The sequence below is a fragment of the Anopheles merus genome, chromosome 3L (assembly GCF_017562075.2).
Source record: "Anopheles merus strain MAF chromosome 3L, AmerM5.1, whole genome shotgun sequence".
Classification (NCBI taxonomy): Eukaryota; Metazoa; Arthropoda; class Insecta; order Diptera; family Culicidae; genus Anopheles; species Anopheles merus.
Genome location: NC_054085.1, coordinates 796,395 through 813,309, shown reverse-complemented (window position 1 = coordinate 813,309; position 16,915 = coordinate 796,395).

Sequence of the window (16,915 nt, the reverse complement as noted above, 5' to 3'; positions counted from 1 at the left end):
AGGCAATAATCATTTTTGAAATCTGATCATTTGAGCCAAACTATGTCGATCTAAAATTAGTATAGAATAATGGTCATGGCTTAAGGATTCGACTAGGTCAGGACTAGGTAATTTTAGATCGACATAGTTTGAATATAACTTTTTGACAGGATGTGTGAAAACTTTTGTTCGAAGAAGCTTTCTGGAGGCTTGAGAAATATACAAAATATTCTTAAAATCTTCATTCAGAAACAGAAGCGATAAAAATCAACCTTTTAAATACATACACCTTGGGATAAGCCCACCTGTATATTATACCCACTTAGATAGCTGCTTGAAAATTGCTATACAATGCAAACAGCTGACAGGCTGAAATTTCAGCCTACGAACTTAAAATGGAAAGGGCTCCAACTATAGAATCTGCGAAACCCTGCTATGAAGCAAACTTAAGCCCTTCAGCAGCCATTTTTTGAAGATTCCTGGCTCAGAATTAGATAGCGTTAGTGGTAGGATGGCAACGTGGATGCATCTGTCCAACCTAATGTCCCGATGGCGAATCTCGTAAATTTTGTTAACAAAATTTGAACTTAATTTTAAAATATTTTTTTAAAGAAAATACGTTCACAGTTTTAATATACATAGAAAACCCCGGTAATGTTGCCATTAATCAAATGTTTCCGCCACATGTTCCTAGACTCGGGCCTCAGACGCGTATTTTAACTATAACTACAACTACGGCCAACATAGTTCCATAGTAGATATTAATGAACTGGGTCGTTCAGGTTCTTAAAAAATGAACGACTCTATTTTTATTATTACATTTATTATCCGAATTTTGTCACTTCTCAGCAATAAGCTGGGAAAATTTCACGGGCTATTCAAATGCCAAAGGTGATTAGGCTCTTTGGATCCCAATCACCAGTTTTCTTAATATTAATGAGTTTGCACCTGATGTTAGTTATGGTGATTCAGGAACCTCCTTACAGTGCTACATGTTTGAAGAATCACCATCTTTTGAATCTTGGGTAGTTCTCTCTGCAGTTCGAGCTCGTCTAGGGAGCGTAAGAGGGCCATAGAGACAATTCCGGTCGCCATAAGGACATTCCGGAGATGACTACCGGAACAATGCAGCTATCCTCCAGACGTCACATCTGCTTCAACTCCTCTGCCTGGTCATGATACTTCGTAATCTTGATGGAAAATGTTGTCTGAACATTTTGGTCTAACGGTACTGTAATGTCGATGATGATCACTCGTTTCTTTCTTTTCTCGTAGACTAAGATGTCTGGCTTATTGGCACGCATGAAGATGTCTTATAATTTTGCGATCCCAGTACAGCTTTATGCAATCATTTTCCAGGTCCGGATCTGGGAGGTATCTGTTGCAGGGTAAAAACCGCTCTACCAACTTGTGCCTCAATGCAAGCTAGTGGTGCACAATTTTGGCAACGTCGTTGTGGCGATCGAGATACGCCACTTTTTGCACTAGTCCTCCACGTCTTCGAGCAATATGTACCTTTGATAGTTCCACATCGCTATTAATCGGTCTTGGATGGCTACTATGAAATCTTCTGTCTCCGAGAAAAGGTCACCCCTCATAAGCCAAGTGTTAGATGACACTTTTTCGATGCGACAGTTTCGAACATTCCAGGTCCAGTTGATGAGGGTACATCTCATGTAACTCCTTCTGTTTCCACGTTGCGACTTTTTCATCAGTTTTAGTGTTGCAGTTCAGCCGGTAATTTTGCTGCGCCAGATGAAGGGTGCTGAGATCGTGGTCTGCTTTAAACAATGAGTAGTATAGTTCATATTGGTCTTGGTTTTCCACGAAATAATTTCGCAGCAGGTGGATCTGGGAAACACAAAGAGCCTGAATGTCAATAATGCCTACACCTATTATTTTCATGGCAGGGTTACTTTCTTGACGGACGCTTTTGGGTGGATGCATTCGGAGTTTAGTGGAAGCCACATGAACTGTTCGCATCAACGCTTCCAAGTCAAACTTGTCCTGCAGCTCCTTCTTGATCGCGGTATGGTGAATACCCCTCAGCTATAGCAAACTGAGGAACTTGTACGTTTCACGTTGTACTATGTTGAGGATTTCCTCTTGTTAGTTGACTCGTTAGCTATTGGCATTTACTACTTGACCCCGGTGTAGATGAATTGATCGACATGTATCGATACCAAACTCCATACGGATGTCGTTGCTGAATCCCTGCACGATCTTCAACAGGTGGTGCATCTTCAGTAGTGTTTCTGCGAAAAAATCAAATCATTCATAAAGAAGTTGAGGGTAATTCTCATGCTTATTTCTTCACTCTTGAGTAAATACCCAAAGATACATTGCGGGTTGAGTGTTCTGCTAAGCGGGTTTATAGCAAGGCAAAACCACAGCGGACTAAAGGTGTAGCCCCCTCCCCCCCCTCCTGAAATACCCCTCCTGATGTTGAGAGCTCTGGACCATAGTAAAACTTTTCCGTCGGTAACGTGTAGAGATGTACTCCACATACCCATCGCGTGCTGTATCAGCTTGATGACATTCCCGTCTACTTTGTACAACTGGAGTACTTTAAGAAGGTATCAATGAGCTGCTTAACCATACGCCTTCTTGAAATCAATGTATGTCATACTCAGATTTCTTTGCTTCTTGGTTGCCTGACCAACAATGACTGCATGAATGATTCTTATTTTTATTTTTTGTAGTTTATTTTATTTTTAACCGACGGACCATCGTTTCTAAACGGAAATCTTATAATTAGTTTAAGGAGCATATATATAGAACTCAAACGTTAAATATGACGCAGACGCGATTTCTCCTTGAACGAAGATGTAGACATACTAAAATCGAACAAATCTAACACTTCATTAAACTCGAAGGACATACGTATAATAGGGTGTCCTTGGCTATTATTGTTGCGGATACGCGGTATACGGAGATGGAAATCGGATCTAAGTATCCGACAAGGAGCGAACAGATTGGTGGTGTATAGGGAATCGATATCTCCGTTAAGGAGCCGGAATATAAAAAGGCATTGGGCGTTTTTACGTCGAGAGGAGTTTTTACGTCGCCGCTGATGGTAGGAGGGCCGAGCGTGGTGGGTTTGCCATGGAAGGAGTCGAACCGCATACCTGGTGATTCTTCGTTGAATGGCTTCGAGACGATTGATGTCACCAACGCCAAGCGGGCACCAGATCGGGCAGCAGTACTCCAGGCATGACCTTACGATGGCACAGTAGATAGATTTGACGCACATGGGATCGGTAAACTTGCTACAGGTGCGCGTCATTAAACCGAGTAGCTGATTTCGCATTGCAACAACGCTGACAATGTGAGGGCGGAATGACATCTTATGATCGAGTAGCACCCCCAGGTCACGGATGCATGTTGAGCAAACCAAAACCGTGTTGAGCATAGTGTATGTAAACGGGATAGGGTTACGGGTTCTGCTGAATGATATACACTGGCATTTATCGGCACATACTTGGAGGGCGTTTCTGCTGCACCAGCTGTCGAGGATCATTTGAAGGCACACAGTCAGTGTCGTTTCTAACTGGGGCGAATATTTTTACGTCGTCGGCTTACATTAGGTGTTGGCCTGGTGGTAAAATAAAACATAGATGCTGATGAAGGACAAGCTGATGAAGGAGTGAGAACGATGAGATCCTATGCTTATATAGTACGAACGACCAGTTAAGTATGAGCGAAGCCAGGTGATTTGCCAGTAGAAGAAACCGAGGTTTTTTAGCTTCGAGAGCAGAATATCATGCGAGATACTATCGAACACAGCCCTGAAATCGATATATACTGCATCAACTTGAGGACCGCGATTTATGTTGTCGAAGCAGAAACCAACAAATTCAGCAAGATTTATGGTAGAAGATCTCCTTGGGAGAAATCCATGCTGACTAGGGCTCATGTAGTTTTGAACTGGTGTCAGTAGCGGATTGTATAAAATAAGCTCAAACACCTTTGCACAAGCGCATATGGAAACAATGACTCGATAATTGTGAGCATGAAGTCGACTGCCATTCTTATGGACAGGAACCATTCGTGCATGTTTCCAGGACGCAGGATACGTGCTACGCATAAGGGAATCGTTAAATATTTTGGCAAGAATGGGTGCGAGTGATTGACGCCAGTGCTTCAAAATATATGAGGGAATATTGTTTAGACCAGATGATGTAGTCGGTTTTATATCGCTGAGTGTGCGCACAATTAATGCTTCGTCAGTGTAGGTATAATAAAGTCGATAGCATCCGATGGAGTTTTGCGGTGGCCTCTGCTAGTGTGTTAGGGTCGTAATCAGGAAGAGTGAATGTATTAGGGAAAAGATTGGCGAAAGTGTTGCATATATCTGATGTATCGATACTAGTTTCGCCATTGTAGCTCAGGGACGGAGGGATACTACTTATACTGCGCCGTTTGTTCCAGAAGCTCCAGAATCGTGTCGGCTTAGAAAAAAGCTGGCTATCAGTGGGGCGAATGAAGGAGCGGTAGAGCACACGGTTTTGTCGCCGATAATTGTTCAGTGCATCAAAAAAAATCTCCTATGCAGCGATGATCTCGTTCTACTGTAATCAGCGTATGCTTTAGATTTTTTTTCAACCGTCTTAAAGATGCATTTACCAATCGGGGCCAGACAATGATGACATGGTCTTTGCAGCCTTGTGTATTTTTTCGACATCCATTCTGTTCTTCGGTCATTACGTTGTTCGTATCGCAATGTTCTTGCACTTTCTGCGTTATCACTGATGACTGCCCTTTGTATAGTTTAGAAAGACAGTTACAGAAGGTGATCGCTAACAGGATGTGTTTTAACTGAAGTGATTTTTAACTGGAGGTTCCCTAACTGGACTGATTCTCAGTTTAAAAACACGCAAACGTCAAAACACGAAATATCTGGTATCTCATGAAGAGAAAATAATCACAAGTGTCCATGTTTCACACATATTTAGGGTCTTTCGCCTTCGTCTGCCAGTTCGTTAACCCGGCGTTAATGGCGGACGCCTTCACGCCATCTTGCCACCTCAGTTTGGGCCTACCACGCCTCCTCTGTCCTTGTGGACGACCTAAAAAGACTTTACGGGCTGGGTCGTCCGTTTCCATGCGTACAACATGGCCAGCCCACCGGAGCCTGGTGAGTATGATAAGCTGCACGATAGTGAGGTCGACGTACATCTCGTAATGCTTGTCATTATAGCGGCTCCTCCATTGTCCTTCCACACATACGGGGCCAAGTCTCTTCTCTTCTGAGCATCTTCCTCTCGAACGCGGCTAAGAGGGTTTCGTCAGATTTGGACGGTGTCCATGTCTCAGAGGCGTATGTGAGTACGTGGTGTTGCTCGATTACCCTGCTTGATTTCTCCCTCCGGGCATAAACCGTATCATCTATGGAATATGACTGTCATCTTATGGAAACTACATCCTAGAGAGGTCATGTGAAATGCTTGATTTGATGCAGAATTATTTAGACAACACGCCGTATTTCTATTTTTTGGTGCTAATAAGCCGTGGGCAGCCCTGTCGACCCCTGGACTTGCTCTAACACCAGTATTGTTAATGGAGACGACAGTATGCCACGCACACTGTCGTACGAAAACATAGCGCAAAATGTTTAGACCCGGGTCTATGAAATATTTTGGTAGTATTTGTAGCCAAATACACTACATTTCATAATAATAGCCTCACTTGGTAATTTTATTGTTATTGACAATAAAAATACAGTAGAATCGCACTCCTATGTAGCAAGTTATATTTAAGATGAACCTGTCTAAATTTACCATAAGTTTCCATTACGTGCTTTTCTTGGAGATACACAACATACATCTTATTTTCCAGAAGGATTAGGCTACCCAAACATTATACTGTGAGTCTATTAGAAATGATCGAATATCAAAACACTAAACTGGCCTCTCTTTTATCCAGACCCCAATATAATGGAAAATGTATATGGAATATTAGTCCAAGTGGTGTGGTGCGATAAAAAAACATACCAATAACCTTTTATGAGCTAAAAGAAGTCATTGGAAGCAGTGGCGGGTCAAGCCTCTCCGAGGCCCTAGGCGTTATGGTAGACGGGGCCCCTTCACCAAATCCATCGACGCGGGGGGGAGGGGGGGGGTCCTAATCATACACTGCAAATTTTATAAGTGTGCTGCAGTTACATTTTTTACTGAAAGCTATTGAGTAATACATGGTTTTGTCGTTTCACTGAATATCAGTAAAACAAATTACTGAAAATGCAGCTATTTATTCTGTCAAACCGACATGTTTGAGCTTCAAAAGAAAACATACTGCCCACTTGCTCGGATGAACAAAATTTTGGTAACCGCATACAGACCCCGATAAATTTTGGTGCGTATTCGGCTTGCGGGATTAACGTTTTGGTTGAGAAAAATCTTCACACCACTTTGCTGTTATTGCTTAAATTTCATGATAATCGTGAGTGCATACGAAATCAACAAACTTGTTTCGACAAAATACAGTTCACATCTGTATAAAACTTTATGAAACAGAGATGAACATGAGCAGAATGGACTACCACCCGCGCATCAATAAAAACCCCAATTTCTATACTTTTTTTTCGCCAATTTTTAATCGATATCAATGGCTAAACAATCAGTAATATCAGAAAGGCTTTGTGGTATGTTCAAATTTTGGGTACTGTGGATACTGTTTCGAAGCGGACTTTCGACACTTGATCGTCTAGGCGAACATAAACACCTTTAGGACGTTGGAGTTTAGAGGGCTTACCTTGGGTAGGAGGACATAAGTAAACTCCTTAAATGAGAAGTCGATAGATGATGGATGGGCTTAGTCCTATCCTGACAATCCGAACAAATCTGACCTGCCATGATCGGAGTTGGTTTTATTTATACCCAAAAGAAGTTAAAGGTCGGAAAGTTATCGTTTTCGCTAAGCTAGTTACGTTTGTCTTTTATTGACAAGAACGATGGTTCTAAACGATATTTTCTTTCCTAGCTCGTTCTTCATAATGATTTGATTTAAAATCGTCATCGTGAGCATAACATGAAAACAATATTTTGCTTTTACGTTGGTGTTTACCTTTACAATGAATACTGAAGTACCGCCTTGCTTCGAATTACGGCCACTTTATTTTCAATCGGTCAGAGCGATAACTTCTTACACGCGGGAAAAACAATATTTTCATTCGAAAGTAACTGGAAATACCTTGTATTGCAGTATGTTTGTCTCAAGTAATCCACGGACCACAGGTTGGAGACCACTGTTTTAGATCAGCTGCTTTCTAAATGATCGAGCGGTGAGGGCCAGGAGAATGCATTTTTTTACACATATATTATTATATTATTACAGTTAATACACAAAAAAACTGGTTTATGATATTAAACAATGCGATTGATTATTGGTTTTCTTAAATTATTATATCATCCAAGCAAGTTTCAAATTCATTTTTTTAACTTACAATTACTAAAATTAATTGCAAAGATTCTTCAATTAAGAGTCAGCAGCATAGTGTGCAAAAGTCATAAAAAGTTCCAAAAAATTAAGCAAAATCGCAATATCGCTTCTCAATGTACCCTTCCTTCCATGTTGCAAATTTGTTTCAGGATATATCTGAAGATGATACAATCGTTCAGTACTATTATGAGGCCACGGACAAGTAAGGCCAGGTCAGACAAATTGATAGCGCATTTCCTTAAAAAATACTCCTAGAAAATCGTTGCATCCTTAAAAATCAATAGTGTGTAACCATTGTTCTCGTAAAATCAACAGTCAGGTTTTTATGGAATTATTCGTTTCTATTTTCTAATTTCTCCTCAAATTTGACCATATTGATTGGTCCGACAATCCATGTTATGGTGATCAAATTTGGAAGAGTTTAACTATATGAATTGTCATATTAAAATATGTTCAGTTACTTTTTAATGAATAGGATCTTCCTATCTTTCAAAATCGGGCAAATATTTTCTCGGGCCTGACTGCATATTGTGGCGGGCCGGACTTTGCCGACCGCTGTCGACAGCTTAATTAGTTCAAATTTGACGCGATCATTCATATCGATATTTCCTTTCCGTCGACCCTTCCAAATTTGACCCAAACCCTTCAACAGCTTGCTTTTCCACCATCACTTCGTCCAGTCCCCAAAAGATAGCCGGGGCACGAGTTCTTAGTTTTTGCGTGATAACATAGACACAGGCCAAATTAAAGAGCGCACACATCGACATCGGTATCGTTTCTTGAATGAAACCTCAACAGATAAAAAGAGCGTGCTTGGTGTCAGCCAATTTTTCTTGCTAATTTCTACGGCTACGAACCGTTGTGTTGAGATCGGTTTCGGATCCTTTTAATGTCGTATGTCCTTGTAGTTTGCGTGAGGTATCTCTTGTAACGGATTTTCGCTTTACCCAAATCGTGCGTAGCGTTCAATGCATTTGATCCAACGCTTTGGGCCAACGATGATGAAATGATATTGTTTTGAGCTGTGGGCATGTATCGCAGCGTTCTGCGCATCCAACTAAGGTAAAAATATTGCACATGTAAAAAAACAAATGTTTTCTGCTTCTGATAGTAAAATGCTTCTGATAAATAAAATAAATATGCTTCTGATAGGTCTGGTAGTAATAGTAAATCTGATTGTAAACATAACCCCCGGAGGGAAAATGGGGGTATATTGGGTTGACAACACCAAATGGAAGGGGCCCCTCAATCGACGGGATCATCAACGGGGCCCCCAAATGGTCGAGGCAATGGAGATTGTTCTTCGTATTATGGCTGTATATGGCTGTATGTAGATGCAGCTGTAACGGTTTTTGGTCTTGTTGTATTCACAAAAATTGAAATAGTCGATAAAAACCATATATAAATGAACATGGTCCATAGGTTCCTTGAGTATTTTTATACCCCCGCTTCCTTCTAACTGAAACCTTTCCCATTTCCCCTTCCCTTCGGTCCACAAATTTGATGTGTTCGATTAGGATCAAGAATGAAAATTTTAGTTTTTGCATTAAAAGACACACACAATCCACTATCCCAGGCCAGGAATGTGAATACCATTTTTCGTGTGAAACAGCTGTCTGCTTTCGGCACACAATCGCAAAGCGGTAGCAGGGGCCCCGTATACAAGAACAAGACGGTTCATCCCAGTCAAGAGCGCACACAATGACATCGATTTAACCATTTCTCGAATGAAACCTCAACCCACTGAAGCACCGTTGACCAAACGACCTTCTTAGGCTTTTTAAAGCGACGCGAGCTTGGTGTCATTTTTCCTGCTAATTTCTCCGGCTATGAGCCGGTGTATTGAAATTTTGTTTAGGGGCCTTTAAATTTTTGTCTGTGTACGATGTGTGCTTGTGGCTGTTTCAACGGGTTTTCTTTGTGATTAAACGCAGCGCTGTTCTGTGTTCCGTGCATTGGATTTTAGCAGCATGTGTCTCCGCGTTTTTTTGGTGAGCTCGTGCACCGACCATCCACACCAAGACACCAAATGGACGGGCCCCTTATTGATGGGGCCCCTTATAGACGGGGCCCCTTATTGATGGGGCCTCCTTACCGACGGGGGCCCTTACCGACGGGGCCCCTTCATCGAAGAGTCCACTTAATCGTTGGGGCCCCGTAAACCACCATTGAGTTTTGGCTTCAGTATAGCTGTAACGGTTTTTTATTTTGTCTTCACACAAAAGTTGTATGTAAATAGTGATAAAACATCATTTTAATATTAACATGGCCCAGTTTCTTTTTGGACATATGAATACCACCCCTTCCCGATTTCCCCTATTTGTCAGTTGACCACAAAAGTTGAGTAGGGCCCCGCGTGAAAATTTAAGGTTTTGCGTTAAAAGCAGGCACGCTCCACGATTTCAGGCTTGAGATGTGAATACCATTTTTCGCGTGAAAACAGCTGTCTGTTTTCGGCACACATCTGCAAAACAAGTATAGGGGCCGCAAGACAAGCGCAAGCACGTTTCATCCCAGCCAAATTGAAAAGCGCACACATCGATATCGATGGAATCGTTTCTCGAATGAAACCTCTACCAACTGGAGCACCGTTGCTTGCTTGATGTTAGTCAATTTTTCCTGCTAATTTTACCGGCTACGGTGTGTTGATATTGTGTTTCGGGGCCTTTAAATTTTTGTTTGGGTGTGTTGTATGCTTGTGTTGTGTAACGGGGTTTCGGTGGTAGTTAAGCGCAGCGTTCTGTGCATTCCATTTTAGCAGCAAGTAGCTCTGCGTGGTTTTGGGTTTGGGCGTTTCGTGCACAGGCCACCCACACCAGCAAAAATTGACGGTTTCTCGCTCTGTCCAATACTTTGCGCCAACGATGATGAGGTATTGATTTGAGCAGTGCACCTTGATGCAAGTATTGGCAGATTTCTTAGAACATTTAATGTGCTGCTTTGAATAGTATGGGGCCCCGGTTTTCTGCAGTTCGGGGCCCTTGACAAAATACAGTGAGTAAAGCGATGGGAAAAATGAATTAATCAAAATGAGTGTTTTTGAAACAGATGGTAAAAGTCCCATCCAGAGGGGGGGTGGGGGGGGGGGTAGAATCGGTACGAAGTCGAACATCCACAATGACGGGTCCCCCTAGATCGCCGGGGCCCCTGGCGGCCGCCCAGTCCGCCCACCGTTTAACGCGCCACTGATTGGAAGCGCAAGTGAATTCATCGGTTTTTACTCTTACAAAAAATGTACAAAAGGATAAAAAGTTACTTTCTAAGATTTTGACACTGTCCAAAATGCACAATGTCAAATAAATCATCTATTAGTTCAATTTTAGTTGTTTTAAGGGGAATATTGCAAGTAAATTAAGGTGAGATATTATTTTATTACTTATTATTTTGAAACAACTACATTTGAAGTTTTTTTTTTTATTTTCTATAATATTCCAAAATTCCAAATTTTCTATAATTGGCCAAAATATTGTTTAAATAAAAAAACGAGTTCTTCATTTTTTTCGAAGCTATCATTTTTTGAAACGCAGTATAGTATAGACAAACTGTCAAATTCATTTTGCGGAAAAAAAATTGTTACAAAAAAAATTCTAATTGTTTCATTACGGTTTGTTTCAGCAATTTTCTCGGATTAGTTTGTAAACCAAAACGGATATGCCAAATGTTGTCGCAACATGTCCATAGACTCGGGCCTTAGTGTGGGTCGTGTGCTCAGACAAATCGAGGGTGTAGCTTACAGCCGGGCGAACACGACTCCCGACAGGGCACGGTAGGGTTGGTGCACTGCCGAAGTATTTTAAAATGCATTGTATTACCTGCTTTAGGGTATATATTTATCATTGTATACTGTATTTTTCATGTTTCAATTAAAGTATCTGCTAATGTTGAGCCGGTCTCATGGTGCAGTCGCCAACTCGACAACGACTTAACAACATGCCCGTCATGAGTTGAAGCCCCAAATAGACCGTAACCCCATACGTAGGACTGACTATCTTGCTATGGAGGGGTAATCCAAAAGTCATTGAAAGCTAACCCCATAAGTGGTACAGGCAGGCCTTGATCGGCAACGGTTGTTGAGCCAAAAAGAAGAAGATCTGTAAATGTACCAAAATATAACATTTAGCTATGCATAGATGTAATCCGTTTAGCACATCATGTGTTACTCAAATGTGTTAGATTAAAACAAAATACATAATCTGGTATGCATTCTATTGCATTCCAATTCAATTTATTTTTCATATGTTGTTTTGGACATCGAAAGCACCAAAAAAAAAACAATTAATCATACACATATAATTAAATCGAGAACAGTGCCACATATGAGGCCATAATTTAGATTTCATGAGCAATAACGGCTAATGTCATTTTCAGGCAACATATTACCAATGAGAAATGTCTTGTTTAGCCGTTATCGGTTCCGTAAAACTAAAAAAACAGCAGTAATCATGAAGCATTTATTCATTGCTAAGATGGTTTGTTGTAAACTATTTCACATAAAAATGGCCAAATCCTAATTTTACTTATGTGTTTAATTGAGTGCGTCTTTTGGTCAATTAATCATAGCAATGAAAACATAATTGCAACAAAAAGAACAAGAATGTGTGTACAACTGAGAGCAGAGCAGATATATAACAAAAACATGTTACTCATTAACAAGCTTGCAATGTTTTGCATAGGTTATCATCTACAATTTTGAGCCATAACAAAAGAGTAATTTTATTTATAGTCAAAGAATGAGTGAATGTAAAAATACATGTTCTGCGTCGAAAAACTCATCGTTTAGATAAAAGTATAGCATCATTGTTAACGAACAGTTTTACGATTGAATTTACGGTGCATACTGACTATACAGGCGGTCCCCGAGATACACGGTACCTCTTAAACGCGGATTCGGAGATACGCGGTTTTCCAAACTTGACAGTTCTTTGAGCAAATTGTACTGATTTGACACATCCATTGTGAATTACCAAATAATTTCCGTATTGAACGTAAATAATAGAATGTAAAATACTATTTAAAAAGGTTTAAAATTGTTCAATTTAGTAGAAACATATCAAATAATTAGTTTAGTGGCCAAATAAAACCACTCCCTACTTACAAAATTGCACGAAAATTAGTGATATTTTGGCTGGAAATCACGAGATTCGACTTACGCGGAAATTCGAGATACGCGGTATTTTGCGGTCGTTTTCGGTCCCCATTAACCGTGTATCTCGGGGACCGCCTGTACACGATATTTTATTTTATTTGCGCTAATAGCTGAGTGCATTACATTTAATTTTTTATCAGACTTACTGGAGACTCCATTAGCACCGAGACTAGTACATGATGGCCAATTAAAATGGACGGTAAAGTGTGTGTGAAGAATGCCGTTCAACGTTTTGCGATGAGACAATCCAAGCAGTCTAGCTTAGGTCCTTCAAAACGAGCTAGATCTGACAGAGCAGTGCTGTGAGTTTAGTTTTGTTAACCACAACAATCATCTCGAGGCTGTTGCTCTATGGATTTGAAGGTCAGAATACGCCCGCCAGAACATACCCCGTTAACAGTACTTTTGGTCTGGTAATAGACGTGGACCGTCTAATAAAACTCATGGGCACTGTTGATGAAATCTACGGACATCAAGTGAGACTTATCGGAGTTCATAATCTTGTCTCAAGCATTACGGATGCGCTCTATGTTACCTTTGGCAAGATACTAAACCTGGACATTTTTCTTCTTCTTCCAAAACCATGTTTAACGTAAATACAGGATTTACCAAGTTATTTTGCGATGTGTGCTGGATATTTTGTCACTCATGAAACTTGTTTTGACCCTTACTTTTTTTTAGATGAATTAGGGTCAGTCTCAGTTTTATGCTTTTTTCTATTCTACATTATTTTAAATTATTTTGTAAAATTCTACTAAATTCTTCTTTGTTGTATTCTACATTATTTTACACTGTTTTATGTATTTCGTGTGCGAAAACGGAAATGTATTAAAACGAGTTATGCTTCAAATGACACATCGTTGAAATGTCATCTACTTTCTATTTTGGTACTCGAAATGTGTAAAAATATGTAAAAAAAGTTGGTAAACCTGCACATAAATGTTAAATGGTGTCAAATCTAAAATTGAACGTGTGAACATTTATATTATGCTTACACAAATACGTTGTAGGTGTCAAAATAAGGTTCGTGAGCGACAAAATATGCAGCACTTATCGCAAACTGACATGGAAACTCTGTACCTTATCTTTTTATCAATAAAAATGAAATATTATAGTTTATAGTAAGTTTTGCCTGTTTGGACAGGCTCGCATCATGCAATATCGACAAGGTAGATTTGAGCCAAATTTGGTACACATTTAGTTTATTGTTCTGGGTATGATTAGTTGTTACATTCATACCGTTACAACCTCCCCTTTCCCCATCCCCTTTAATATTTATGTTAAAATAAGTATTAATGATTTTATTTATGTATAGAAAAATGAAACACACGACGGATTTTGCTCAGGTTTGCAAAGGAGATGCCCATAGCCCTACAGTAGCAATGACCTATAGCAATGACAAAAAAATTATTCTTCCAGGAAAAAGGGAAATGGTTGCTGTAATTCATAGTTCGATCCAAATAAAACCCTTTCATTTTTGTCTCTGTTAATCTATTTGATGTTTTACATATCGTATCTACGTTTTCATTGTCAATATTTATTTTTAGAAATAATGTGGATTCTTGGATAAAGTTTTTAAATTTCATCATTTTAAGATGATAAAAATTCAATTACGTGCATTGTTTTGTCAAGCTTTTGATTATTTGTTCAAGTAACGAAACAACTCCTCCCCAAATATTCCAAATTCGCCCTCTGAGGAGGAAGAGTTCTACCAACAGGGGCAAATCAAGCAATTCGCAAATTAAGGTGGTCCCGTGGTCTCCAGGGCCCCGAAAAAGGACCCCTCGAGACCAACCCCGCTCATAAGTAAAGTTGCTACTCAATCCTTCTCTGGTTGACAATCTTTGATACTATCTTTGCTCGACACTTCAACTAGACCTACTTTCGTGTGAACGCTCCACTTGTATTAATCCGCCACTGTCTTCCAAGGTTGAAAACCACAGTCTTAGATGTTGTTAAATTGAATGAATGAATGAATTGTAGAACTCCTGAATAGTCAATCAGTATGTATACGGTTGATTAACAGGTTCATTAAGAATCACAGTAAGAAACACACTTGATATTAGCACATCTACCAATTACAATTACTTATATTTCAAACAAAAATAAAGGAAATGAAAATGTTCGATGATGACTCTCTATTTCGATGAATCCAATCCGAAAGTTTGAATAGCTATTACAATTTACTTAATAATGTAGTGAGACTGTGTTGTTTTTAAAATGTCTGTTCAAGACGATTGGGAGTGTTTCTTTTTCCCAACCCCCATTTCTCGATGCTGAATATTGAATAATACACATGACGTAGTTCATGGCAATGATCTCATATCAATTTCATTAATGACATGCAAACTCACACAAACAATAAAATTAAACGTCTTTTTACCGTATATTTTATCTTCTATACTTGACAAATCATTATTTGAATATTAGGTAAAGCAGCAGATACATAGTGAAGTTTGGTTAATTTATATAAATTTTTAGCAAATTTATATAACATTTCTGGCAATTGCTTCTTAAGGAACTGTGGAAATAGTGTTTCAAAAATTCAAATGTATTTTTTTTTCTTCAATTATAACATTCTAATTTCAAATTCATAAATGTTGCACAACCCTGGAATTCATTGGAGATGTTTGAGAAATGAATGAAGGCGATGGTTGAGAAGTGAATGAAGCATATGATCGTGTTTCACCATGCTCACTTACAGGAAAAAAAACCCAAAATAAATGAGAGAGTGAGAGAAATGTTCATGCATGTGAAAATGACTGCTCGTGCACAACTACACGCTCTGCTTTAAAAAGCGATACCACATCGCACTTTGGGATTGTGTTATTGGAATACTTTTTTATAATTCTATAATGTTTATTTAAAAAAAAGGTATCAAATGATACATTTAATATTATAATAAAACATAATATACACATATATAATAAGTAAATGTATACACATATATAGTTCTCTTCTTTGTCATATGAGATATGCTTTCATATATTTCATATTCTATACTTATCATATTTTAAGTTCGCTGAATAGTGATTTTTATCTTTTTATTCACATTTTATATTCATATTCACGCCATTTTTCTATATTCTTGACAGCACAAACAATAGCTGGCATCGCGAAAGAAATGGTTTAAAATTAACAGTCGTTAAAAATTAACCAGAGTCGTTAAAAATTGCTAGAATTTGGCATCGCGAACGCATTGAGTTCATTTGTTAATTTTAACGACTATGCCGCCGTTAAACAAACGACTGTCAAGAGCGTATGCGATACAAATTAACATTCGTTTAATTATACTGCTCGATTTTTTTCCCCGTGTTTGCCTATATGCGATATCGAGCAGTCGTTAACTGTTTTGACGATCGTTTATTTTAACAGGAATGAACAACAAATGAACTCAGTTAAACCAAAATGAACTTTAAACGACTTTTAAAAAGAGTTCATTTATTCGCGATGCCGGCAAATATAATAGCTTATATTTGGTTAAGGCAAATATGTACTCAAATAATAAGAAGACAATGTTAAAATATATTAAAACATTACAATAAAATTATATTATTGATCTAAAATTGTGTAACTTAAATTATTGGCATAATCAACCTGAAGGATAAAATTGATTGTTAAAAAAGCATCGATTATACTGAGTGCTCGGGACGGGACAGTTACCGGCTAAACGATTTCCACGGATAATAATCCTAGATTTGTTAACTTCATATAAAAAATATGGAAAATTCACTAGTTCATTACACAATTAAATTAATTCCAATCAACATCATTAGTAGAACTATTATTCAATTACTAAATACAGGCGTCCCCCGAGTTACGACCCCCTCGAGTTGCGACGATTCGCAGATACGACGATTTTGATTTTGACAGTGAAAAGTTGTCATCGAGAAGAAATTGATGTATATTTTTGAATTTCTGAGCTGATAACCGTTACACACACATTTCCAAAGATTCCACTACTACCCGTTATTGAATATCTATATCGTGTAAACGACTTTTTGTGTAAAATTAATACATTATCGAACATTGTTTTAAATAAAAAACACGATATGATAGATTTCGACTCTTCAACTTCGGTTATAAACTTTACATTGACAGATATTCGACACACGACTTTTTCGACTTACGCTTTACGTTGGGAATTTTTTTCGGTCCCAAATACAGTCGTATCTCGGGGGACACCTGTAATAGTTTAAAAATTTGTTTTGAACAAAACTTAAGTTCTAAAATATTTCTAACCACTGAATATTGGCACATTTTTTCTACCATCCTGACATTCGCTGCAAATCTTGGCCACGATTGAAAAGCTGTCAAATTCATGCGCATGGTTGAGCCGCTAAACGGTTT